The sequence below is a fragment of the Rhinopithecus roxellana genome, chromosome 16 (assembly GCF_007565055.1).
Source record: "Rhinopithecus roxellana isolate Shanxi Qingling chromosome 16, ASM756505v1, whole genome shotgun sequence".
NCBI lineage: Eukaryota > Metazoa > Chordata > Mammalia > Primates > Cercopithecidae > Rhinopithecus > Rhinopithecus roxellana.
In genome coordinates this window covers 50,294,733-50,320,982 of record NC_044564.1, presented here as the reverse complement: position 1 = coordinate 50,320,982, position 26,250 = coordinate 50,294,733, and the positions used below count along the sequence as shown (strand labels likewise).

At 42.5% G+C, this 26,250-nt stretch overlaps 1 protein-coding gene across 5 annotated transcripts in view; it reads left to right on the top strand.

Moving 5' to 3' along the window:
- TJP2 (tight junction protein 2) overlaps positions 1–26,250 on the top strand; it is a 142,781-nt gene that overhangs the window by 60,845 nt on the left and 55,686 nt on the right. The gene's annotated exons all lie outside the window — the stretch shown is intronic.

Below are 26,250 nucleotides of genomic sequence, written 5' to 3'. Positions count from 1 at the left end.
CTGCTCACTCCCGCTCTCAGCCTGGGGAACCCCAGCGGGGAGGAGGGAGGCCGTTTTCTTCAGCTTCCCAGGTGGTCTGTGCTGGGTGTGCTGACGGTCCTCTTGGGAAAACAGGTCCACCTTTGTCAGCATGATTCAGAGAGAGAGGTAATTTTCTAAGAGAGCACACCTGGGCAGATCACTTGAAGTGAGAAATTCGTAGTGGTAAATATATTTGTAGCAAAGTACCAGTGCATATCCTGCTTGAGAGAATGAAATTTGATTATTCAGTAAGTTTTCATGAACAAGTCCACTTCAGTGTGGGGATTACGGAGATGGGCAGGAGCGTGCCTCTGTCACCCAGTCCTGTTGGGAAAGCCTGCAAGTCATTAAGAATCTGATGAGTGCCATTTAGTAACATGGACAGAGTGCTGGAGCTTCCTCACTGTGGCGAGACGGCAGAAGCAGAGGTGCTTTACTAAAGCACCGGTGGCTTTTGAGGTGTTTCTTGTGGCTTTTCAGAGCTACTTCTGCAGATTGATGAAGGGGAACTTTTCCCCCATGAAATGCTGCTGTAACTTTTTCAGTACCATCCAGTTATTATAATACTGAATGAGCCCCTACTCCTGCCAGTCACTGTGGGAGATACAAAGATGAACAAGATTCAATTTCTGCATTTCGGAAGCTAGTGGACCTGAAACTGTTAAGACTTTACTCTGCAATCTCTGCCGGGATTCCTGAGACTGAGAGAGGGGATGTATGATGCCGATGCACACTCTGTAATAAAGAAATTCAGCAAAGGGTGGGATTGGTCCTATATGCACTCCCTTCAGGGATTCTTGCTGGGAATAAAAGACATTTGAACAGATACCTCACCGTGCAAGCCGCTGTAGAAAATGGGGCTAGTAATGCGCCCACCTCACGGGGCTGAGTGAGGTCTGAGTGAAATGATGTAGGGTACAAGGCATGTGGTGGATGCTAAGTAAATGGTAGCTAGTAATATGAACCCAAACGGGTGCTGAAAACTCTTTAAGTGCTGGGTCCTGGGTTGATAAGGGAAGTGGGATCTAGAGATACACGTAGGAGGTGCCAGGTAGGTGTCCAGGAAAAAATTGAAAGAGTTGTTGTTCACACTCTGTTGAAAGGCCTTGAAGGCCATAACGAAGCTTTGGGTGGGGGGAAGTCATAGAAATCCCTAATGTATTAAATGACTTGTCTTTCCCTACAAAAGAAGTGAACCAGTTTCCCAGTAAACATTCCACCCCATAACTATTTTTGAGGCATTCATAGGCTTAAGACCAATGAATTTTTACATCACCCCCTGGGGAACTGCATTTGCAATGACTTCTGCCTACGTTTAACTTTTGATCTAGTTCTTTGTACATTGACAAAAGTTCACAGCCAACCATTTCTCTTCAGGACAAGCATGAGAACTTTCTGCATACTACTGAAGGCAAGGGAGATTTTGAGGTTAGCAAGGTTTTCTCTCCTTAAGAAGGTTATCTTAGCAAGGTTTTCTCTCCTTAAGAAGGTTATCTTTTTAGGAGACACAAGTTCTTGAAACTAGGTGGGGCCACTTTAGTCCTGTGTACAATAATATGTGTAGTAATATAAATAGTAATTTAAAAAGTCATGCAGATTTGGTTGGGGAGTGGCATGAAGTGTGGGCGTGGTGTGGGGTCAGATTGAAGCGGTAGAAGGGTTTGCAATCACTGCTGAAACTTTCAACATATTCTACCAACAATATGAGCCACCAGGGAATTCCTTTCCTAATCTCTAGAACGAATCTCATTAAGCAGTTGTGGCTACAGATGAATTTATCTAGGTTGAGAGCTGATTCCCAATAACATGCCTCATTGATTTGACTCTAAGCAGTAATCAGGGGTCTAATAGTTGTTGGACCAGCCAGCTTTGATTTTCCAGAGGTGATTTGGTATATGGTAGTGTCTGAGGGTGAGATTGCCCCAGCTGGGAGTGGAGTTTGTGTCTTGATCCTAAATCCAAGGGTCAGGATCAGAAACATAGACTCAGAGGTTAGATTTAACACCCATTTAGTGGGTTAAACACATCAATGGTTATGGGAACTTTGTTAAGGTTTAAAAAACTAGGGCCTATTTCACCTTCATAGGAATTTTTGCAATCAGCCTTTTTAGTAGATGCCCATATAGAAAGTGAATTTGGGAAGGTCTAATGTGATATTACGATTAAACTTTTTGAAAAGGCTATGTGATAGCAATGGGAAAAAAAATTCAGGCTTGGAAATCCAATATGCAGTATTGCAATAGCTAGTTTTAATTTAATTTTTTGTTTGTTTGTTTGCTTTTTGGAGATGGAGTCTTGCTCTATTGCCCAGGCGGGAGTGTGGTGGCGCAATCTTGGCTCACTGCAACCTCTGCCTCCCGGGTTCAAGCAGTTCTCCTACTTCAGCATTCCAAGTAGCTGGGATTACAGAAGTGAGCCACCGTGCCCGGCCACTAGTTTTAATTGTGGTTGGTACCTAGGAAAGCAGTTGATTGAGCTAGTATGCTGCATACATTGTAGTGTGAGAGACAGAGTTCTAAGTTGGAGAGTGTCTGCTTCCACTTTTTCCATTTCAAAGCACTTCTTAGAACTGGGTGACTGACAGCTAGAGCCCCAGAAGACCTGCACAAGCTGGGGCAATGGCTCCCCATAACAGTGACGGTTGCATTCTGTTTTTAAAAGGAATTCGTGTCTCTGTCATCCAGCTGGCCATTAAACAACCAAAGCTTCATCATCCTAGATAACCTGTGAGCTCTCAGAGGAGACAGAGTAAGGACTGTCATACCCCCACAATACCTAATCATTTAATAAAATATTTTCTCTACTTTTTATGCTATGCCCACAACAGTGCTTTCCAAAGTCTGATATACAGACAGACTTACAGGTGGTGCAGGGAGATACATATTCTATTTTTCAGTTATGCATGAATATTATATTTTAGGAATAAAAAGCAGAAAGCCAGCTACCACATCTATTTATTTCATGACTGGATTGCTTAGAATGAGGCAAAAATAAATATTAAGTAAAGCAGCGAGTTTGCTTTAAGAAAAATTATCAATTGGGAATGAGTAATATGAGGCTAAGGCAAAAATGGTAAAGATAGCCCTTGACATCTAAGGTGTGCACAGTACTGCTTAACATTTGAGTGTGGCGCTTACTAATAGAGAGCCTAGTATATACCTTGACCATGCCTTCAAGAAAGTCAAACACAGAAGGGCCCAGAATAGCCAGGAAAGTTGAATTTGATGGACTTTCTGTCTCAAGCGTGTGCATCCTGCTCTTATCCACCAGATGTCTTAGATGTGGTTGCAGACCGTGGATTTGTAGAGCTGTATGTTTTAATGTCTGGCCCAATTCTCATTCCTTTCTCTGCTTCCATAAGCCATTCTGCAGTTTTTAAAGGTCTGTTGGTATGACATTTTTGATATGATAGAGTGATAGGGGAGGAAGTATTTTGGCACTGATGAAGGACATCACTCTATTATCAAGTGACTCTTGCTCATGATTCATTGCCGAAGAATGTGGACAGCCAAACAGCTTCACCTATAAATGCATTTAATTTCTCAAAGTCAGAAGAATGTCGACTGGATAAGTTGTTCTTTTCTTTTCTTTTTCTTCTTCTTTTTTTTTTTTTTTAATATGAAGCTTGTATTGGTCTGTAAAATAGGCTTTAACAAGGATTTTCATGGGAACTGGAAGCCTTGAGGTAGAAAACAAGTAGCCCTGCTTTGACCTAGAGAGATGCGTGCTCAAGGTAGGCGAATAAATCAAGGAGAAGAGAAAATACTGTTTCAGTAGACTCTAGTGATGTGTGTGTTCACACCATTTATGAGAAATCCTAAGTTTTCAATTAGTAACTTGTACTTTAGTCATTTAAAATCAGCGCAGATATTTGTTTAGTGCCTCTGCCAGATGGTTAAAGTTAAATCAGGTTTTTTAAACCTCAAAAACAATGTAGCTGTCCTTAACCGTTTACACACCACTGTATACTTCAGACCATAGTCAGATACATTTTGTTATAATGAATGTGTATTTTGACTTTTAGCCTAATTAGAGTATCAGTGGTTATGGTTTCTATTTTGTTTTTCTTCCTACAGTTACTGTATGGGGGTGCAATAACAGCAGCAGTGGTGAAAGTGAATTTCTTTCTTTCTTTCTTTCTTTTTTTGAGATGGAGTCTGGCTCTGTTGCCCAGGCTGGAGTGCAGTGGTGTGATCTTGGCTCACTTCAAGCTCCACCTGCCGGGTTCACACCATTCTGTTGCCTCAGCCTCCCGAATAGCTGGAACTACAGGCGCCCACCACCACACCCGGCTAATTTTTTGTATTTTTACTAGAGACAGGGTTTCACTGTGTTAACCAGGATGGTCTCGAACTCCTGACCTTGTGATCCACCCACCTCGGCCTCCCAAAGTGCTGGGATTACAGGCATGAGCCACCACTCCCGGCTGAAAGTGAATTTCTTAATGAATCTTCCATGAATCAAATATTTGTGTTTTAGGAAGTTAGACTGACCAAAAGATTTTAAATCATACCTTTAATCATGGCAAAGATCTTATGTCACATTCTTGAGTATGCATGTTTACTAAATTTTACTTATATGTGTATGTGAACATGGACTTCAGAATTAGTGTGGTAATTATTATTTTTATTATAGACTTCAATCAGCCATATTAAATATATGCATTATATTCACAGGGAAAACATGGTATCATCTTTGGAAACTTTATAGTATGCCCTATATTGTAGATACCCTATATAACTATGGGACTAAATACATGAGTTAGTGACAAGTCAGGCATTTGAAGGGAATGTTTGTAACCCATTGTGGGAGAGAGTTATTAGAATAGTTATTCTTACTGGTAGGTAACAGTTATGACTGTAATGAATAGATCGTGACTAAAATCCAGTTATGCCTTTGCCATCGTATTAAAAGCTTTGATGGAGACATGAGAATATTGCAGATACTTTGGATTTTGTCCCTTGAGTTGAAGGTAAACAGAGAAAACAGTACTTTCTAGTCATCAGTAGGAATTAACTCTTCCAGGACATGTAGCTTCAAGGACTTTCTAAGTTCTTCTGAGGGGGAAATAATGCTCCATTTGGAGCTGTTTATTTCCATTTGTTGAGAGTCATTTGTTATCAGAGTATTAAAGGAAGCGTTCCGAGTTCTAGGTTGTGTTTCTTTGATGCCTTATAAGGCGGAGCACACCTGAGACTCTGGGTGGAGCTCTGCAATGGGAACAGGAGTAAGTAATATAGGCTTCGAGAGACAACCATTCCGCTCTCAGTCCTTGGAAGACAGTTCCTAGGTGTATATGGCAAAGCAGATGAAATTATTTGAGGAAATTAATTGGCAAAACTTAACATTTCTGTTTTTGAAAAGAATGAATCATTTGGAAGGAACTTCCTGGTGAGCTCAGTTTTAGCAGCCTGGTTTCTCCCTTAACTTCTGCAGTCTGGCTGAGTCAGTTGTGTTCTTGCCTGTGATTGGTGAGGATGCGCATGCTAGTATTTATTCTAGCCCTTATCACTTCCCATCAGCCCTGAGTCCCTCCCTGGTCTGAGTCATCTTGGTAACCCCAGAAGCTAACAGAGCACCAAATATATCCACTAAAATTGGACTGACTTGATTTGGGGCAGGTTTGTTGTATAAGCCAGTAGGAATAAGATACTAATTGAGAAATTAGGACAGTGGATTCCTGACATTTATATAGTGAGTGGATGATCATTTGTTAGAATTGCAAATTTCATCCAGAAAATTTTATCTAAAAAAAATTATAGAATTTCATCCAGACCATTTTTGTAATGGCGTGGAAGCAGCATCAGCTACACCACTGATTAGCTGGGTGACTTTTGCTGTCTTGTGACTCTAGTTCTCGATTTCTCTCTCTCTTTTTTTTTTTTTTTTTTTTTTTTTTGTGATGGAGGCTAGCCCTGTCGCCGAGGCTGGAGTGCAATGGCCTGATCTTGGCTCACTGCAATGCCCACCTCCCAGGTTCAAGCGATTCTCCTGCCTCAGCCTCCCAAGTAGCTAGGGTTACAAGCATGTGCCACTATACCCTGCTAATTTTTTGTATCTTTAGTAGAGATGGGGTTTCACCATGTTGGCCAGGCTGGTCTCGAACTCCTGACCTCATGATCTGCCCGCCTCGGCCTCCTGAAGTGCTGGGATTACAGGCATGAGGCACCGCGCCCGGCCTAATTCTCAATTTCTTTATTGAGAGTTAATGAGTAGTTAACAGTTGATCGTCTCAGTCTTTTGCGCTTAAGATTCTGAGGGTTTTGAAGTTTGAGTATAAAACCTAGAGAACATTCTAAATGATTTCTATTTGTTCTTATCATCTTAAAATGTTTTTGTGTTCCTTAAACTATGTTTGCTTTCTTTCTTTTCTCTTTCTTTTCTGTCTTTTCTTTTTTTTTTCTTTTCTTTTTAGTGGATTCTCTGTAAAGCATTTTTTAAAAAGACAAACAGAGCCCAAGAGTGACTGGTGGTTGTTTTGCTCATGAAGTGATGGAAAGATCTATTATTCAGTTGCAGCTTAAATTATGTACCAGCACAGCATATGCTGGATTCTCTTCCTTACTCTGCAGCCTAAGCCAGCAACTGCAACCATCTTGCAGAGCTTCTTGAGAATCCTTCTTCCTCTTCCTCTTCCTCTCCTCCCCCATGTACTTCTCCCCAGGGCCACATAGCCTATGACATACGCTTGGAAGGAGGAGCAGGCCTGCAGCTGGGAGCTCTTTCTGATTTGTTCTTTACAAATGTGTTGAAGATGAGCCTACTGGTCACTACTGCAAAACCACATTGTTCACTGGTAAAATTGCTCCTGTCATCTGAGTTTCAGCATACCTTCAGGCATGTTGGAGTTTTTCAACATCACCTTAGGCAGAGTACTTTGCCTTCCTGGGATTGGTCTGTTTAGTGTCTGGGTGAGTTTTAAGAGGGGAGAGAGATTGTGGCATCTTAGACACTCACTGAAATTTTCCAGAAATGGAACTGGAAACATTTATGCGTTTCCTTCTGGTGTTATTATTAAAGCCTAAAAACAAAGGCAAGTGGCAGCACATTGAAATGAAGAGGCCACAAGTTTGCAACACATTGAAAGGAAGAGGCCCCAAGTTTGTTTTGAGCCTAAATTGAATTTTAATCAAAGGTCTGGGAGAAATATTTAGTCTACTTATACTATTTAAGTGCACAGTTTGGCAGATGACTTTGGGAAGTGAAGGATCAGAAAGAGGCAGAAAAGGTAGACTTAGAGCTAAAAAAATTTGCCTGATGTTTCCACGAAGAAAATTTTCCTGTGGAAGCAGTGGTGTGTCCTCTGTTACAAGTCTGCTTATTGATAATGAAGGTTTTTCTGTGTTATCAATTTCAATGAAGTTATATATGTTATATGTTTGTATACACACACACACACACACACACACACACACACACACACACAAATCTCAAGTCGAGCGCTGGATAAATTTTTTTCTTTTTTGAGGTGGGGTTTCATTCTTTTTGCCCAGGCTGAAGTGCAATGGCGCCACCTCGGCTCACCGCAATCTGCGCCCTCCGGGTTCAAGTGATTCTCCTGTCTCAGCCTCCCGAGTAGCTGGGCCTACAGGCGTGTGCCACTGTGCCCGGCTAATTTTGTATCTCTTTTTTTTTTTTTAGTAGAGACAGAGTTTCTTCGTGTTGGTCAGGCTGGTGTCGAACTCCTAATCTTGGGTGATCCACCTGCCTCAGCCTCCCGAAGTGCTGGAATTATAGGTGTGAGCCACCGCGCCTGGCCAATGAATTTTATTTATTGTGGTGAAGTACACATAACATTAAGTGTACCGTTTTAACCATTTTAAAGTATAAAATTCAATGGCATTTAATACACTCACAGTATTTTGTAAACACCATCATCACTCTCTAGTTCCAGAGTTGGATGCATTTTTACATGAATGTGTTCACCTGCGTGATTACCACCTAGATTAAAAACTGGAATTTTCCATCACTCTAGAAAGTTCTCTCTTGCCACTTTTCCAATGATTACCACACCTACCTACAAGGGAACTTCTTTTCTGAGTTCTCTCACCATGGAATACTTTTGCTTGAACTTGAGAGAGGACCCATATATAAAGAAAATGAACGTTTTATGTCTGTCATCTTTCACTCAGCCGAACCTCTGTGAAATTCATCCAAATTTGTTGCGTGAGATTCAGTAGTTCTTTTTTGCCGCTGAGTAGTATTCCATTTATATGCATCCGCTACATTTGGCTTATCTCTTCTATTGATAGGTATTTGGGTTATTTTCAGTGTTTTTGTTCTAATGAATAAAGCTGCCGTGAAAAGCACCTACACGTTGCCTTGTGGACACGTGCACTCATTTCTCGTGTGTGAATTCCTAGGACCATAGGTTAGGGATTTTTTTAAAAACTTTTTTTAAATTAAAAAATATTTTTTTGAGACAGTCTCACTCTGTCACCCAGACTGGAGTGCAGTGGCGTGATCTCAGCTCACTGCGACCTGTGCCTCCCAGAGTCAAGTGATTCTCCTGCCTCAGCTTCCCAAGTAGCTGAGATTACAGGCATGTGCCACTATACCTAGCTAATTTTTGTATTTTTAGTAGAGACAGGTTTCTCTTCAACTCCTGAGTTCAAGCAGTCTGCGCACCTTGGCCTCCCAAAATGCTGGGATTACAAGTGTGAGCCACCATGCCCAGCCAGTTTATGGGTGTTTAACTTTGATTCTTTACCTTTGAAGTTTGATAGACCTGGGTGTGAATTCTTTTGTCCTGCCACTTGCTTGCTTGACCTTGAGCAATTTACCTTTTTCTCATGTTCGGTTTTCTCAGCTGTAAAATGGGCCCACCTTATCCGTCATGGTTCAGTCAAGAAAACATGTCATTCTAGCTATTTCAAGGAGAAGGGGATTCCATACAAAGTATTAGTTGCCTTCAGAACAAAGAAAAGGCGAGATGTGCAAAAAATGGAAGCCCACCGCTGGCTTTCTGATTTGCCGCAAAGAAAGTTAGAAAGCTGGCTGGGCGCGGTGGCTCAAGCCTGTAATCCCAGCACTTTGGGAGGCCGAGATGGGCGGATCATGAGGTCAAGAGATCGAGACCATCCTGGCTAATACGGTGAAACCCCGTCTCTACTAAAAAATACAAAAACTAGCCGGGCGAGTTGGCGGGTGCCTGTAGTCCCAGCTACTCAGGAGGCTGAGCCAGGAGAATGGCGTGAACCTGGGAGGCGGAGCTTGCAGTGAGCTGAGATCCGGCCACTGCACTCCAGCCTGGGTGGCAGAGCGAGACTCCGTCTCAAAAAAAAATAAAAATAAAAAAATAAAGTTAGAAAGCTGCTGCCACCCAGAGCAGACCCAGGAGGTCTTGACCTTCCACCTTCTCAGCCTCTCCAGCCTTGAGGGTGGTGAAAGGGCGGGGAAACTGGACATGCTGGAAAGCTCATGTCTGAGGATTCCAACTTTTGCCTGCTACTGCTGCTGTCTGTAGGAAGAAGAAAAACAAACGGCTTCTGCTTTCCTTCATCCTTCCAGATCTTAAACACGTGTACCTCGCTGGTAGAACTCTGTTGGCAAGAGAGCTGGGGGGGTCTCTGGTAGAAACAGAAACTCAGTGCCAGCAAAGAAGAAGTGGCATAGATGCCATCTGGGGTTGCTTTGAGGTGCTCAGTAAATGGCAGTGGTTATAATTTATTATTTTCATCATTATTCCTCAAGAACTGCTGCTGCAGTTCAGACTGATTTCTTTCTTTCTCTCTTTTTAGTGTTGTTTTTTTTTTTTTTTTTTTTTTTTTGAGACTAGCTTGCTCTGTCACCCAGGCTGGAGTGCAGTGTGCCATCACGGCTCACTGCAGCCTAGACTTCCCTGGCTCAAGTGATCCTCTTACCTCAGCCTCCCGATTAGCTGGAACCACAGCCATGCGCCACCACACCTGGCTAATTTTTAAATCTTTTGTAGAGATGAGGTCTGTCCATTTTGCCCAGGTGGGTCTTGAACTCCTGGGCTCAAACGATCCTCCTACCTTGGCCTCCCGAAATGCTGGGGTTACAGGCGTGAGTCACCATGCTTGTGGCCACCAGAATGATTTCTTTCTTTCTTTTTTTTTTTTTTTTTTTGAGACAGAGTCTTGCTCTGTCACCCAGGCTGGAGTACAGTGGCACAATCTCAGCTCACTGCAACCTCTGCCTCCCGGGTTCAGGCAATTCTCCTCCCTCAGCCTCCCGAGTAGCTGGGATTACAGATGTGTGCCACCATGCCTGGCTAATTTTTGTGTTTTTAGTAGAGGCAGGGTTTCGCCATGTTGGCCAGGCTGGTCTCAAACTCCTGACCTCAGGTGATCCGCCCACCTTGGCCTCCCAGAGTGCTGGGATTATAGGCATGAGCCACCATGCCCGGCCCAGACTGATTTTTATAACTCATGTTCATTCTTCTCACTTTATAGTCATATGGATGCGACTGTAAGAGCTCCCTGCCACATAAGGTGTTGTTTTTCTGGAAGGGCCTCTCAGATTCTGCATCTATTGATCTGTGATTCTAGGTACTTTTCTAAAGGAATAAGCTTGAGAAATTAGTTTTCAAGCCTGTAAGTTAATGTAGAGCTGAAAGGTGACTTAATTCTAAGAGCTGCTGCTTTGATGTATAATTTTATGGAACCTAATGAGTGTTTTCTTTTCAAAGCCATTCCAATTTATTATTAATAAAAGGTAATATATAAATCTGGCTGCTAGATGGGGTTACTTTTTTCCCTGTCCTTAACTTCCTTTGTCTTTTGATAAATGAGGTGGAAGATTGTTATCGTATTTTGTACCTCAAATCTCTTGTAGAGGGAACGCTGTAGTCTACCAAAACAGTTGGCAGAAGTGTCTGTCCTGTTATGAGCTTATTTTAGGAAACATGAGCTATAATGTAGTGCTTTTAAGACATTTACAAATCTTGAATCAATATTGGCAACAACCTCTCTGTAATGATGTCACACATGGAAAGAACTGAGTTTTTCTGAACTTTAGAATGTGAATTTTTTCCTCCTTCACATAATTTTTCCTATAACCCAGACCTGTTTTACTTTCCAGGGACCCTACTATTACTGCCCTAAGGTGATTTGCTAGAAACGGAGTGGTCAAGATGTATTGATTAACATTTTCGGCTTCTGTAGTACTACTTTTGAAGGCTCCTTGCAGAGAAATTTGAAATGATAAGGAAAGCAAATATTCTAAGTGGAAAGATAAGTATAACCAGTGACTATTTCAGCCACTGGTTTAGCAGTTCAAGTGAGCTGGCTGTTTGTAAAGCTTGCTTAGTAAATGAATGTGCTAGAAATACATTGACAGAATTTGGTTTTATCTCTTTTTCTCCAGACTTTTAGTCGGCCAGGGCTAACAATGGATGTCCAAACAGTTTACAGTGGCTGATATACAATGCACAAAGGGCTTCACTGTTTGGAGACTGGAAAATAGAGCCAGAGGGGAGCTTCTTATGGGCATTGACCTAATTCACTTCTTTTGGCAAAAATGCTTGGTTTGAGATCGACATACATATTTTTGACCTAAATATCTATCAGTATTTCAGCTAGTAGTGTTACAGGTGGAGGAAGGGACCCGTGGTGTTGCTTTGTGTATTTTTATAAAGTACAGCCTTTATTTTTATTTGACAGTATTGTTTAGAAGTAAATTGTCAAGTAAACTAATATTCCACAAAAGTTAGGGAAAGTTAAGAGAGGCAACTGAAATTCCATCAGTTTCCTCCTTAGTCCCTGGAACCTCCCCACAATGAGGAATTTGTTAGTCACCTGCTTTTTAAAGATAAATTTCTCTGTGGGCGTTTCTGCTGAGAAATGTGGGGAAACAGGACTGGGCTAAAAATAAAATTAGTTCAGGCATTGCTGAACTTCTAAGTATCATGTTTGTGATGCACTTTTCCAGGAAACATAAATTGACAATGTTTTTGCTCCTTTTTATTACCACAGAAAGAATATTTGCAGTCAGCATGCATGGCCTGCTCTCGCCTATTAATAGAACAGAAGGAACATACACATGTCTGTGGGGGAAAACATCTCATTTGGCTTAGTAGTAAGCTCCAAGTAACAATTGCATTGTTGTTCTGAATTGTCTTTGAGTGTGATTGGATGATTAAATATAAATGTTGACCTGATTGGATTATATCACAGCAATGAACTGTCCTAAAACAACAGCTGTAACATACCACTCCAGACGGTTACCAGACTTACTTGGCTGGCTTTATATTTAAGTGTTGTAGAAACTGGGGATGCTGTCATTTCTGTTTCTCTTTTTCGTCTGTTCCAATTTGAGATATACTGGCTATGTTAGTGTAGTCTGCTACATGGATAGTCCTTTATCTTTCAGCAACATAAGCAACATAAGCTTTTTGATTGAGATGAGCGTAATCAAAAGCAATGCTTGGAAACAGTGAACTGTAAAAAATGTCCTCAATTAGATATAGGCTTCAGTGCATGTGTTTATCCTTTCAGAGGATCAGTGGGTTTTCAGTGAGGGTCTAAACCCACTGGCCTGGATTCCACCTCTGGTTGGATGGGTGGTCAGTTTTAACATTAGGGAGTATTGATTGTGAGCTCTTGAGGGCAGGGCTGGTTCTTTGCATTCCTAGGTAGGGATGGTGTAGAGTAGCTGCTCACTAAATAGGGGAAGGTGAAAGGAAGAGAAGGGAGAAGGTGAGTCTCAAAAGCCTGGAATGTGATAAGCACATGTTTATCACACTGAGTGTGTATTCTCTCCCCTTTCTTAGAGTATTCCTTGCCTCCTGAAAAAAGCACTTTGCAGGAAATATGGAGATCTTTTGAACCTGTGACTGTATGGTTGGACCGACAAGTCCAAAATATGCATTAATGGAGCTTATAGAACTGCTCTGAGAATGTGTTCTTGAGTTCCACAAATATTATGGGGTGTGTTGGGGGCTGGCTCACTCCAGCTCAGTTCCCGTGTGTTAAGTGGAACTTCTGATCTGTGAAATGCCTAACCATGGCAGAGCCCAGGAGACAAAGTAAGGTGTGGTTTGTTTTGCTGTAAGACCACGTTTAGTTAGCTTTTCTCTAGCAAAGCTGGGGAAGGAGATCACAGGGCTGATGTAGTGTTAGGCCCTTAGTGTAGATCTCACTGACTTTTCCCAATCAACAAGGGGTAAATGTTAGCCCTATTTTGTAGGTGGGAAACAGAGGCTCAGAAACATTAAGTAAATTGCCCAGTGTCACATGGCTTGTGTGACAGGGAGGGGTTTTGAGCCAAGGTCCATTTGACTAATTTGAAACCTGTAGATTCTGTCAACTCCACCTGTCTCTGCTTTTTAGAATCACAGTGGCAAGAAAATAGGAGAAGCTTAAGGCCCTGTGTTGATTATTAGGAGTTTAAACATCATTGCTGAAAGTGCTTAGAAATATTTGTATCTCCAGAGAATCTTGAGTAACAGTAACATATCAATGTTGTCAAGAGACGTCTTCATTCATCAGAGACCTCTCTGTGCTCATTACTGTATGAGATCTCAAAGACTCTAAATTCTCTCTAAGACACAGCCTTATAGGGAATTATTAAGCGATTATGTATATAGCTAGCTAAAATCACAACTTTATTATAGACATGTTAAGAATATGTCTTATCATGTGAGAGTATTCTTTCTTCAAGTGCATAGCCTCTAGTTAGAAATGACTGTGTTGTTCCATCAACCACTTCCCTCAAAAACTATTATTAATATCAGGAAAAACGTATGGTCACAAACTCTGGGGTTATAGAATTGGAAAGGACAGCATAGATATGCTGTGTTTGCCTTGAGGATTGGAATTCCATTGCAAGTTTCCTTGGGGTCAAAGTACATCTCTTTTAAAACATCTAATACCTCCAAGAGATTTTAGGTTATCAGACAGCCACACTTTAGTGTAGAGTAGACCAGTCAGCTTTCTTCTACTGTCTAACTGACACCATACACATTGTTAAAGAGATAATTTTGATTGGGGGTAGAGTTAGGGAATTTTGAAGCCAGAACATTCTGGTGGTGGAGCAGATACTGCCTAGACGTTGGCCTCGGGACAGGGTGGAGGAGGAGGACACTGATAACCAGAGCAACCAGCCCAAGGTGTAGAAAGACCTAGGAAGTCTCCGCATACAAACTTTGCTTCTTTCCTGTTTCCCCACTGAACCCTAAGAAGGGTGCTTATTTCTCTTCCTCACTGTCTGTCTTTCCCCAGGACCCAGAATTGATAGGTTAGTTGAGTTTCTGTGGGCAGTCTAAGGTTGTGTTACTATTTAAAATGTTAGTAGCATTTTCAGATTCACTGAGATTGTTGCCGAGTGTGGTGGCATATGCCTGTGGTCCCAACTACTTGGAGACTGAGGCAGGCAGGAGGATCGCTTGAGCCCAGGAGTTAGAGGCTACAGTGAGTTCTGATTCCAGCCTGGGCACCACGGTGGAGACTCCACCTCAACATCAAAAAGGAAAGTTGATTCTTGGTTCTAACTCAGTTGTGACAAATGGTGGATATATGGTTCTGACCAGATTCTAAATTGTACTTCATGGTGGGCAAGGGAAACTTCCAATGCCTATCCCCTCTCTTTAAAAAATTGATCCTATAGCAGTTTGCCTTGAGTTGTGGGTGCCACCTCCCTCAGTGTCTTTTTCTGAGGGTACGTAAACTGCATCCTAGCTTGAGATCAGGAGCCAAGGTTTTTACTTCTCTGTGTCCAACATAGTTTTTCTGCACAGTGTCTTGCCCAATACATGTGTTGATAATACTGATAAACATAGTTAATCTTCTTCTTTGAAGATTATCTGAAGCAAGATTTTGACCTTAGGTCAGCTTCCCCTGCAGTATGTGATTGGAAACTGTGAACAAGTTCAGATTTTAGTTTAGGTAAAAATGTAACCAGAGAAGTTGCTACCAAGCACAGTTCACTTTGAGCTGACCTAACTTTTGGATTATGTACTCACTAAGAACTTATATTGTTAATTAAATAAATACAAAGAAATCAATAACCCAATAAAAACACTTATAACAAGTTTATCCCCAAATGGTGTGCTTGATGCTAAGGACAGACCTAAAGTTTGTTGAGGATAGAAGTGAAAAATGAGGCAAAATAAACCAGGAGTTGAGATGTGTGTGTGCCTGTACCAGCACCCGTGTGGGCGCCTCGCAGGTAGGGTCCATGGCCCCTGCATGTCAGTCTTCTGTTACTAACTGTTGCATTAATTGAGTCTGGTGGTTAGCAAGCTACATACAGCCAGCTGCCTGTTGGTTGTTTGTTCTCTGCCTGCTAGCTAATAACTATTCTTGCATTTTAAATGGTTATATAAGTATCTATATGATCTCCTTGATTTTTGCCTCTTGTAATGGAAAGCCTAAACTATTTAATGTCAGGCCCTTTGAGAAAATGTTTCCTGGCTCCTGCCTCACACCTCCCGGAAGCAGGGTGTTAGCTTGATTGTCTCCAGTTCTGCAATCTGGGAATAGTAGATCAGGATGCTGACTTGTGGGAAGATGCTGGCTGCATGAGAACGCCCCTGTCTGCAGTCACTCATAGCTTGGAAAAACGAAAAGGCAAAGGGGTTGGATCTGAGCACTGACAGGCAGGTTTGCTTCTGGTTTCAATGTAGGACTGATAACAAGGGCCACTTGAGAAGTTGCAAATGCAGATTTCCCAGTGTTAGGTGGTGACCAATAAAAGCACATTTTGTTTGTAGGATGTAGAAAGGCCATAAAACTGAAATGTCTTTCTATCATCAAACATTTCTGTCTGTGTTTTTGATGTTTCAGATGTTCCTATTTCTCTGGATTGCAGGATTTCAACTCTGCCGCATGGACTGTTACGTTTCTGAGTTGTTGACTATTTCAGTTCCAAACAGTTCGTTATTTCCTGTCAGAGGAAACTTCAGAGTAACAATGAAGTGCTGGTGTGGGTTCAAAGGCTTGGAGAAATGAAAAGCAGTGGAGAAATTTTGTGAGGTTCCTTTGGCTTAGAAGATTCAGAAAGGCTTTGAGCGAATGAATGTATGTATCAGTCACTGTTACTCCAGGTCCATTAGCTGTTCCCAGGCCTTTCTGTGTCATAAAAACAAACATCATTTTGTAGGTGGGGACTGTGTCCTATGTTGACAGGTCTTTGTTTTCAAAGCCTGATGTACAATGGAGACTAAATGTTCAATGACTGTATGCAGTTCATTTTTTAATTAATTAATTTTTTTTTTTGAGACAGAGTCTCACTCTGTTGCCTAGGCTGGAGTGCAGTGGTGGCATGATCTCAGCTCACTGCAACCTCCATCTCCCAGGTTGAAGTGGTTTTCCTGCCTCAGTCTTCCAACTACCTGGGATTATAGGCACGTGCCACCATGCCCGGCTGATTTTTGTATTTTTAGTAGAGACGGGGATTTGCCATGTTGGCCAGGCTGGTGTTGAACTGCTAACCTCAGGTGATCCACCCCCCTCTGTCTCCCAGAGTGCTGGGATTACAGGCGTGAGCCACCACGCCCAGCTGTATGTTTTAAATCTTATATTAAGCTTATACCACTGTTGATTGCCTTTGCTAGAGTGGGGCTTATTGTTAATTTTAGAAACACCCCTCATTTGAGTGGTACTTTACAGTTTATAGCAACCTCTACATAAAGTTAGGCATGGTGGCATATGCCTATAATTCCAGCTGCTTGGGAGGCTGAGGCAGGAGGATTGCTCGAGCCCAGAAGTTCGAGACCAGCCTGGGCAACATAGCAAGAACTTATATCAAAAAATAAAAAAAATAATAAACTTTCATATAAAATTCTCACTTGATCCTCACCAAGAACCCTGTGAGATGAGTGTTATTCACCAGATGCTCAGAGAACCTAGAGATGATACAGCTGGCTAGTGCATACCAGGAACTTGAACTACTTATAAACTGGAGCAGTCGGAGAAAGCTTGGTGTGTGTGACGTTGTCTGTCTCTTGGTCTCCAGGCCCCAAGAGGAAGCAAAAGCCTAATTCATCTTGGCAAATGCAGTAGAAGTTCTTGCTTGAATTTTCTTTCAATAGACAGTTTTTGGTGGTGGTTTGTTGCTCTCCTTGGGATAAACATTTCTTGATAGTGCAGTTCTTCCCTCAGTATGTTCTTATTCTAGTGTGTACATCCATTTCTCTGAATGTTTAGTAAACATTTCTCTTGCATACCCTAATGCCAGTTTCTTACCTACTCCTCAGTAATGTGCTGCGGCAGTGGCTTTGAGACCTGGTGTAGACATCATAGGTTACTTTATTCGTTCCTCACAGTGACAAGGGGATCTTGATTGGTGCTAAGTCCTTGGATGGTTCCCTTGGCCTCAGTGGTTCCGAGAGAGCCATCACTGCAGGTGTGATCAGTGCCAGGGTCTCCCTTTCTTTCTTCTCTCTCACTTTTTTTTTTTTTTTTTTTTTTAAGATGTGGTTTCACTCTGTCACCCAGGCTAATGTGCAGTGGCACAGTCTCAGCTCACTAGAGTCTTCTGGGCTCAAGCTGTCCTCCCACCTCAATCTCCTGAGTAGCTGGCACTACAAGCGTGCGCCAATACGCCTGGCTAATTTTTGTATTTTTAATAGAGACAGGATTTCACCATGTTGCCCAGGCTGGTCTTGAACTCTTGAACTCAGACGATTCACCCACTTCAACCTCCCAAAGTGCTGAGATTACAGGCATGAGCCACCACACCTGGCTTTTATTATAATTTTTAAAGTCTATTTCTAATTTCCTCTGAATTATGTTTTGAAATTTTCAATTTGTGGGGAACCGGCAGTCTCTTCCTTTTTCTTTCTGCATCACTGCACCACCTAGTGGATAATACATCTGTTACCAGGCAGTGGCCTTTGATGATTTCCTGTAACTACAAATTCTACAAAAAGGAAAACTGGCTGCCTTTTTATGCTTTTAAATCACATATAATTTCTGCCTGCAATTTTTGTTATTAGGCAAGTACGGACTTTTTGAGAGGAGCTTAATAACGTTTAATTCAGAATTTTAAAAAATGTCAGCCCGTATCAGAAGTTTCCCATGTCACCAATGGGATAACGATGCAGACTGTCAGCTTCACTCAGTTTATATGATAATGGCATACAGGATAGAAGAATGAAGTCTTCTTCTAAGTTTAGAAACAAGGCTATTTCAAACACCTGAACATTTTTTTAATGTTTTTATAACTTGCTTTCAATTTCATCTGCTCTGTTTTATTATTAAGTCAAAATAATTAGGAAGGCTTGTTGATTGGCATTTTCATTATTTTTGGTAGCTTGGCTTTGGCTCCACATTTGATACAGGAAACCTCACCTTTCCCCTCCCTGTGTTGTCTTTGCTGCCCCCTGCCTGGATGGAGTATGTTCTGTATGATGGAGCAATTGTTTGTTTTTCTCTGTTGATTTCCATCAGGTGCAGTGGGCGCCGGTCATTGTGCTAAGTATACCATGCAAGAACACATTCAGTTATCACGTTTATGATATTTTAAATATGTAACATACTTATGCAGTTGAAACCATAAATTGTAAGATTTTTAGTCTTGTCCATAGATTAACAGTTTAAAATAAAATTATTGTGTCTCTTACTGACAGCTGGTGAAATCAGTATTTTCAGAATATCAGTTTGGTCAGTTTTGTCATGTGCCTCTGTAAGGAGTTCAGTCTTCCTCTGCGCTCCCTCAGCCTTCTTATTTTTCCCTCCCAGGAAAAATTTTAGAGATTACCAAAAGGATTCTTAAAGTGTAAAAATGAATTTCACTGTTTTTGAGAAAAAGTGCTATTTTTTTCCTTAAAATCAGGCATTCGGCTCATGGTTGCAGCACTGTAAATTGCTAAGAGTTATAGGTCATTACACATGAAGAGGCTTAAAAATGCCCTTTGATCCATAATTAACTGCAAAATATGGAGCGGGAGCTGTATGCACACAGTGTCTGCCATAGCATTAGTTACACTAGCAAAAAATCGGAAATGGCTTAAATGACTGCTAGGGGTATGGTTAATTATATGGTAAATGTGGCTATTTACAAATTTAAATTAACTAAAATTAAACATTGCATTCTTCAGTTGCAGTAACCACATTTCACATGTTCAGTAGCCACATGTGGCTAGTGGTTACTGTGTTGGACTGCACGGCTATAGAACATTGTCACCATGGGCAGAAACTTCTGTTGGAGAGTACTGCTAGACAGGTGCTTCTCAAACAATTTTTTTTCCCGTCACCTCCCTGATGAGAGGTGCTTTTCAAGCTTTAATGTGCATATGAATCACATAGGGGCTCTAGTTAGAATGCATATTTTTATCAGTAGGTCCAAGTTAGGGCTTGAGATTCTGTATTTTTAACACGCTCCCAGGGGTTGGCTACGTAATACCCAAAGGGTCGGCTTCTTGCATTTATTCTCCAATTCTAATAGGAAAGGCATGTGTTTGAAGCTCAGGACTCCATATGTAGGCTCACTGGCTTTATGGGATTAACCAGGCTCATTGCTATGTGGCACTAATGTGTCCCTCTTTTCTTTGGGAACCATCCTCTGATGGTGCCCAAGGTCAGGGAGGGAACAGTTGACCTTGTGTGTTTCCTATGGGGCCAACCTTGATTGCATTTAGCTGAGCAGCTCTAATAATTGGTTTTTCAACCTACCTTTTGACAAAACCGTTTATAATTATCTTTATCCTGGTGCCTATTATGGGAGTGGTGGTTTGTATGTATGTTTGTTTTTTTTTAAGTGAAGCTGTGTTTCAGTGTTATATGAGCTTAGTCAGGTTTAAAATCATAGGGTAGACAGGGCTGTGCCTGTGTTGCCAAATTAGCACCTTCCTTTTGGCTTATTAATGGCTTCTTTGTAATTACAAATAAGAATGGTCTGTTTATAGCTTAGTGTGTCAGAACTAGGAACATAGAGGTCTTAAATGTAATTATCTGCTGATTTTTTTTTTTTTTTTTTTTTGCCTTATATCTTATGAAGATTGGACTCATGCAAATTTGCATTCAAATTGTGACCAGATACCTCTTAGTGGTGGGGCATTGCCATGGGCAAGTTCCTTGAGATCTCACGCCTTCCTATTTTTGTGTGTGAAAAAAGCAGGAGTAGGGTTTTTGGAGGATTGACAGGCAATAGCTATAAAGTACTTAGCACGGTGTCTGGCATATTGTTAATGTCCGGTCAGTGATGATGTGTTTCAGGCCCCCCTTTTCCATGGTGTTCACAAAGGCACAAGCATTAGGGAACTTGTACATATATACCAAAGCTGACCAGTCAAAGAGCCAGAAATAGAATCTGACCTGACTCCCTTCCTGCACCCTATTGTTACCCACTCACTACAGAAGAGTTACTTAGCTGTGTCAACTGGACCCAGGCCAGTGGCATAGAAATAGCTATCATGCTTGCAAAGATGTTCTGAGTTGTCAGAGTGATTGAATCCATGATTGGTCTGGTGCCCAAGCACCAACAATCATGTTTTTGTTTGTGTGTTTGTTTGTTTTTTAAGAGACAGGGCCTCACTCTGTCACCCGGGCTAGAGTGCAGTGGTGCCCTTGTAGCTTACTGCAGTCTCAAACTCCTGGGCTCAGGCAGTGCTCTCTTCATGGCCTCCCAATGTGCTGGGATTACAGGCATGAGCCACTGAGCCCAGCTGGATTTCTTTTGATTTGAAGACCAGTGATCAGTCACTAGTAGGTTTTGGAAGGCACAATAGGTGTATAGCGGACAGGCAAGGTTCTTCAGTGGAAAGGATATAAGCTTTCTAGCCACACCAGCCTGAGTTAAGAGTCTGTCCTCTGCCACTTTTTACTTGTATGACCTCAACCAACTTACGTTACTTCTGACTTCAGTGTCCTTTCTGTTAAATGAGTCTATTAATAATGATATTGATAATAGCTAAAATTGAGCATGTACTATGTGCCAGGCATTATCTTGATTTCCATACATGCGTTGTCTGATTAAATTCTCACAACAACCTTAGAGAGGTGGGTCTTGTTACTGCTACTGCCTCTGCTTTACAGATGGAGGAAACTGAGGCAAGGAGAAATTAAGTAACTTGCCCTGGGTAAAGGGTGGAGCATGAATTTGAATCCACACTTTCTGACTGCAGACTCTACAATGCGCTTTTTTTTAAAAACAGCTTTATTGAGATATAATTCATATACCATACAATAAAAGTATGCAACCAGTGGTTTTTAGTACTGTATATTCACAGAGTTGTGCAACCATCACCACAATTTATTTTAGAACATTTTCTTCACCCCAAAAGGAAACCACATACCCATTAGCAGTCACTCCTCATTTTCCCCAAACTCCCATAGTCTTAGGGAGCCAGTAATCTTTCAGCCTTTGTGGATTTGCCCCTCCTTGACATTTCACATAAATGGCATCATACAATATTTGTCATTTTATGTCTGACTTCTTTTGCTTGTTATACACACATACACACACACAATGTTTTCTGGAGACAGAGTCTCACTCTCTCGCCCAGGCTAGAGTGCGGTGGCGCAATCTGGGTTCACTGCAACCTCTGCCTCCCCAGTTCAAGTGCTTCTCCTGCTTCAGCCTCCCCAGTAGCTGGGATTACAGGCGCCACCACACCTGGCTAATTTTTTGTATTTTTAGTAGAGATGAGGTTTCACCATGTTGGCGAGGCTGGTCTTGAACTCCTGATCTCAAGTGATCCACCTGCCTCGACCTCTCACAGTACTGGGATTACAGTCATGAGCCACCATGCCTGGCCCTGCTTATATTATTATTATTATTATTATTTTTTTTTTTTTTGAGACAGAGTCTCGCTCTGTTGCCCGGGCTGGAGTACAGTGGCCGGATCTCAGCTCACTGCAAGCTCCGCCTCCCGGGTTGACGCCATTCTCCTGCCTCAGCCTCCCGAGTAGCTGGGACTACAGGCACCCGCCACCTCGCCCGGCTAGTTTTTTGTATTTTTTAGTAGAGACGGGGTTTCACAGTGTTAGCCAGGATGGTCTTGATCTCCTGACCTCGTGATCCGCCCGTCTCGGCCTCCCAAAGTGCTGGGATTACAGGCTTGAGCCACCGCGCCCGGCGCTTATATTATTTTTAAGGATCATCCATGTTGTAGCATGTGTAGATACTTTGGTCCACCTTATTGTTGTGTAACAGTTCATTGTATGGATGTATCACATTTCATTTATCCAGTCATCAGTTGATGGACATTTGGGCTGTTTCCACTTGTTTGCTATTTTAAATAATACCGTTATGAACATTTGTATACAAATTGTTGTGTACACATGTATTTTCAGTTTTCTTGGGTTCTGTGATGTACTTGTTGGTTTTTTCTTTTCTTCTACCGTGTGTTCATAATGCTCTTCTGAGAGGAAGAAAACAGACTTTTCTTACTTGGGAGCGGTCAGCTTATTTGCTGCTACAGTATTAATGATGGAAAACCCTCATCAAGAGTGCTTATCCTGTGATGGGTACTGAGCAATGCTCTTCAGAAGCGTTATTCAATCCTCACAATTCGAATAGGGTAGGGATCTTGACCTCATTTTGCAGATGAGGCAACTGAGCCTTACCAAGTGAACTGTTCCAGATCACAGAGCTTGGAGAGTGTGTAGGGGACTGAGCTTAGACCCAGGTGTGTGTGACGGCCTCCAGAGCTCCTGCCACTGTGTTATGTGGACACCATTGGCTACCTCCCACTGGAAGGTTTACCAGCCTGGATTTTACAGAGTGCTTTCATGGGGTTTGCCTGGTTTCACCCTGTGAAATGGGTGATGATGCCATCGTTTGATGAAGTGGCAGTGAAATTGAGTGAGCGCCCAAACTCATGGGTGAATTGAGGTGCAGTCTTGGATGGAGGTCTGTTTTTGGAGTTTAAGTTTATTGCTGTTTGCATTTCAACACAACTGCTTTGAAAGCTACAGGTTGCCTCAGGCACCCTGTCATCCTTTCCTAATTCTTTTTTTTTTTTTTTTTGAGACTGAGTTTCACTCTGTCACCCAGGCTGGAGTGCAGTGGCACGATCTCAGCTCACTGGAGCCTCTGCATCCTAGGTTCAAGCCATTCTCTTGCCTCAGCCTCCCGAGTAGCTGGGACTACAGGCACATGCCATGACACCCAGCAAAGTTTTGTATTTTCAGTAGAGATGGGGTGTCACCATGTTGGCCAGGCTGATCTTGATCTCCTGACCTCAGGTGATACTCCTGCCTCGGCCTCCCAAAGTGCTGGGATTACAGGCATGAGCCACCATGCCTGGTCACCTGTCCCAATTATTCATTATTTATTTAAATGCACGCTAAAAAATTTACCTTAGGTGACTAAAGGACAATGTGGTTAAAAAACACAACTCAGTAAATCTGGTACTCTTCAGTGGTAGGTCTGGGGTCTCGTTGTGTTAATTCTGGTGACCTATCACAAACCCTTCTCTAAGCTTATTTATGTAGCTTTTTGCCTTTAAACTTGGTCATCACCAAGCTGTGTCCATTGTGAAGTGTGTGCTATGAGCGCATTGCATACACTACATTTAATCATCCACTGTCGGCACTCATTGCGTTGTGAAGGGAGGTTAAGGAGCTGGTGAAATCACATCTGAAACTGAAATACTTGTGGAATAAACGATGAAAGGGTTTTATTTGTAAAACAAACACTATATAAGGGATCGTTGGATTAGGTGGCAACTAGTGTATTGCTACCAGGAGGGGTTTAAGTTTGAATAGACCACAGGACTTGGTTTATAATGTTAAAAATTATTCGTTTTTGGAAGAACAAGAGTTGAACTCATTTTCTGCCTTCTCTGGGAAAAAAGCATTTCCTATTTTGTTATTAGACAGCTGTTTCAGAGTTTTGTCCAGTGAGCAGAATTTTGACTAAATTCTTCACAGTAGTTAAAAATAAGACGATTTCCTGGGGGCAGGTGGGAAACTATAAAAGTCCTATTTTCGTCTGGAAGTAGGTTTACCTACCAGCCTAGGCCAGCTAGCTGTTTCTTTATACTACCCCTTTCTAAGGATTTGAGTTGGTTTGTAAAATGACATAGCAGACACAACATAATACCAGAGGGGGCTGAACGTGGTGGCTCACATCTATAATCCCAACACTTTGCAAAGGCAAGGCAGGAGGAGTCTCAGGAGTTCGAGACCAGCCTGGAAAACGTAGCGAGACCTTGTCTCTACTAAAATTAAAAAAAAAAAAAAAAAATTAGCCAGGTGTGGTGGCATGTGCCTTTAAGTCCCAGCTACTCCGGGGCTGAGGTGGGAGGACCGCTTGAGCCCAAGAGGTTGAGGCTGCAGTGAGCCCTGATTGTGCACTGCAGTCTAGCCTGGGCGACAGAACAAGATCCTGTCTCAAACATACATGCACGCACGCATGCACCAGAGGGAAACATCATGCAGAAAACCATTGACCCATTTATTGGATGGTGTCCTCCCGAAGTTTCAGATCCACTGTTTGGAGCCTACTTGGAACCTGGCTCATTTCAGTGAGTGCTCCCTCTCTCTTACTTTGTCTTTACTTCCTTTCTTTCCTTTCTCCCTCCTTTTCTTCTTTCCAGCTGTCCAGTAACATGTATTAAGGGCTCAGCATGTGGAAAGCACACATCACATTCTTCATGGAGATGAGGATCCAGAGTCAGGCAGCAGCTCAGATCCCATCTCTGACAGTGCTGGGCTGTGTACACTCTCTGGCCTCAGCTTCCCTGTTTGTAAAATGGGGATGGTGGTGCTAACTCACAGGGTTGTGGGCGTTCAGGGAAGTATTGTATATTTAGTACTTGGTGTGGTGCCCTGCCAAATGTTAATGACTTCCTTCCTCTCCAGTTTTCACACTCAACTTGTCTCCCATTTCTGGGGTGAATATGCATTTTAAGGCTCCCAAGCCATAGATTAAGCTGTTTTGACATGTCTGTCCCTGCTGAGAACATGAAATTCTGTGTGTGTTATTAAACAAACAGTTTACTGCCCGACTGCACTGAGTACTTGCAATGTCTTGAACACACCTTGCAGGTCACCCCTCCTGACTCTGAACGTGCTGTTCCCTCTATGCAGAACGCCCACCCACCTGGCCAGTAAGTCATCCTTCAGCGTGGAGCTGTGGGAGAGGGAGCCTCCCTGTGCTTGGGACATACCTCCCTCCACCCCAGGCCTTTCATCTCCAGTTGACAACCTGCCTGTGCCATCGATTTCACTGTTTTGTGGTTTTTCACACTTTTTTTCTAGAGACAGGATCTCACTGTATTGCCAAGGCTGGAGTGCAGTGGCATGATCATAGCTCACTGTAGCCTCCAACTCCTGGGCTCAAGTGATCCTCCTGCCTCAGTCTCCTAAGCAGCTGGGACTATAGGCACATGCTACTGCACCTGGCTAGATTTTAACATTTCTCTTTTTGTAGAGATAGGATCTTGCTTTGTTGCCCAGCCCAGCCTTGAACTCCTGGGCTCAACTGATGCTCCCACTTCAGCCTCTTAAAGTGCTGGGATTACAGGCTTAAGCCACTATGGGGGCTGGCCTCGCTTCACATTTTATGTAGTTGCTATAACCGCATCACTCACCCTGCTCCAGCCCACGTGGCCTTTTGTCTTTCCTAAATGTACTAAGCTTGTTTCCCACCCCAGGGCCTTTGCATTTGCTGTTCCCACAGCAATCTGGAGGCTGTTCAGATTTTCCTAGGATTAATTCTTCCCAGTCTCCCATCCCATGGCACTTATTAAACTGTTTTGACATGTCTGTCCTGAGATGGTGATATATATTGACTCTTGTCTGCTTCCTCTGTTAAAATCCTCCCTGTGAGGAAAGAACTTTGGCACATATCCCCTGGCAGCATCTGACATGGCGTAAGTACTCAGGGAGTATATGTCGAATGAATGAGCCTCTTGGTCCGCTCTTGTACTTGCACTGAGTTGTAATTGCTTGTTTACACACCCCACCTCCCCACTGGGCTGTGTGACTTCCTTAGTGTCAGGACTTGGGGTGATTTGTCTTTCCATCCACAGGGCCAGGTGCATGGTTGCTCTTGGATCTATGAGTATGGAAGCTGGGAATCTTTGAGAAGGCACATCCTTAAACCCATAGGCTCTGCTCATGGAGGCAGCTGTCCACCACAAAATGTCCTTCTGATGCCAGTGGTAGAACAAGTGCTGGTTGGAGCAGGCTGCAATTGTTGTTATGTTCTGATGGCCATCCTCTACTGTCCCCTCCCCCTTTTCTTTGTCAGGTCTTTGCCCTGTGCTGTTCTTTGGACCCTGAACAAACCCTTCTCCCCACCCCTCCAATCCTGTCCTTTCCTTCAGACCTCATGTCGGTGTCCCTGGCTCATGGAAACCCTACCTGGCCA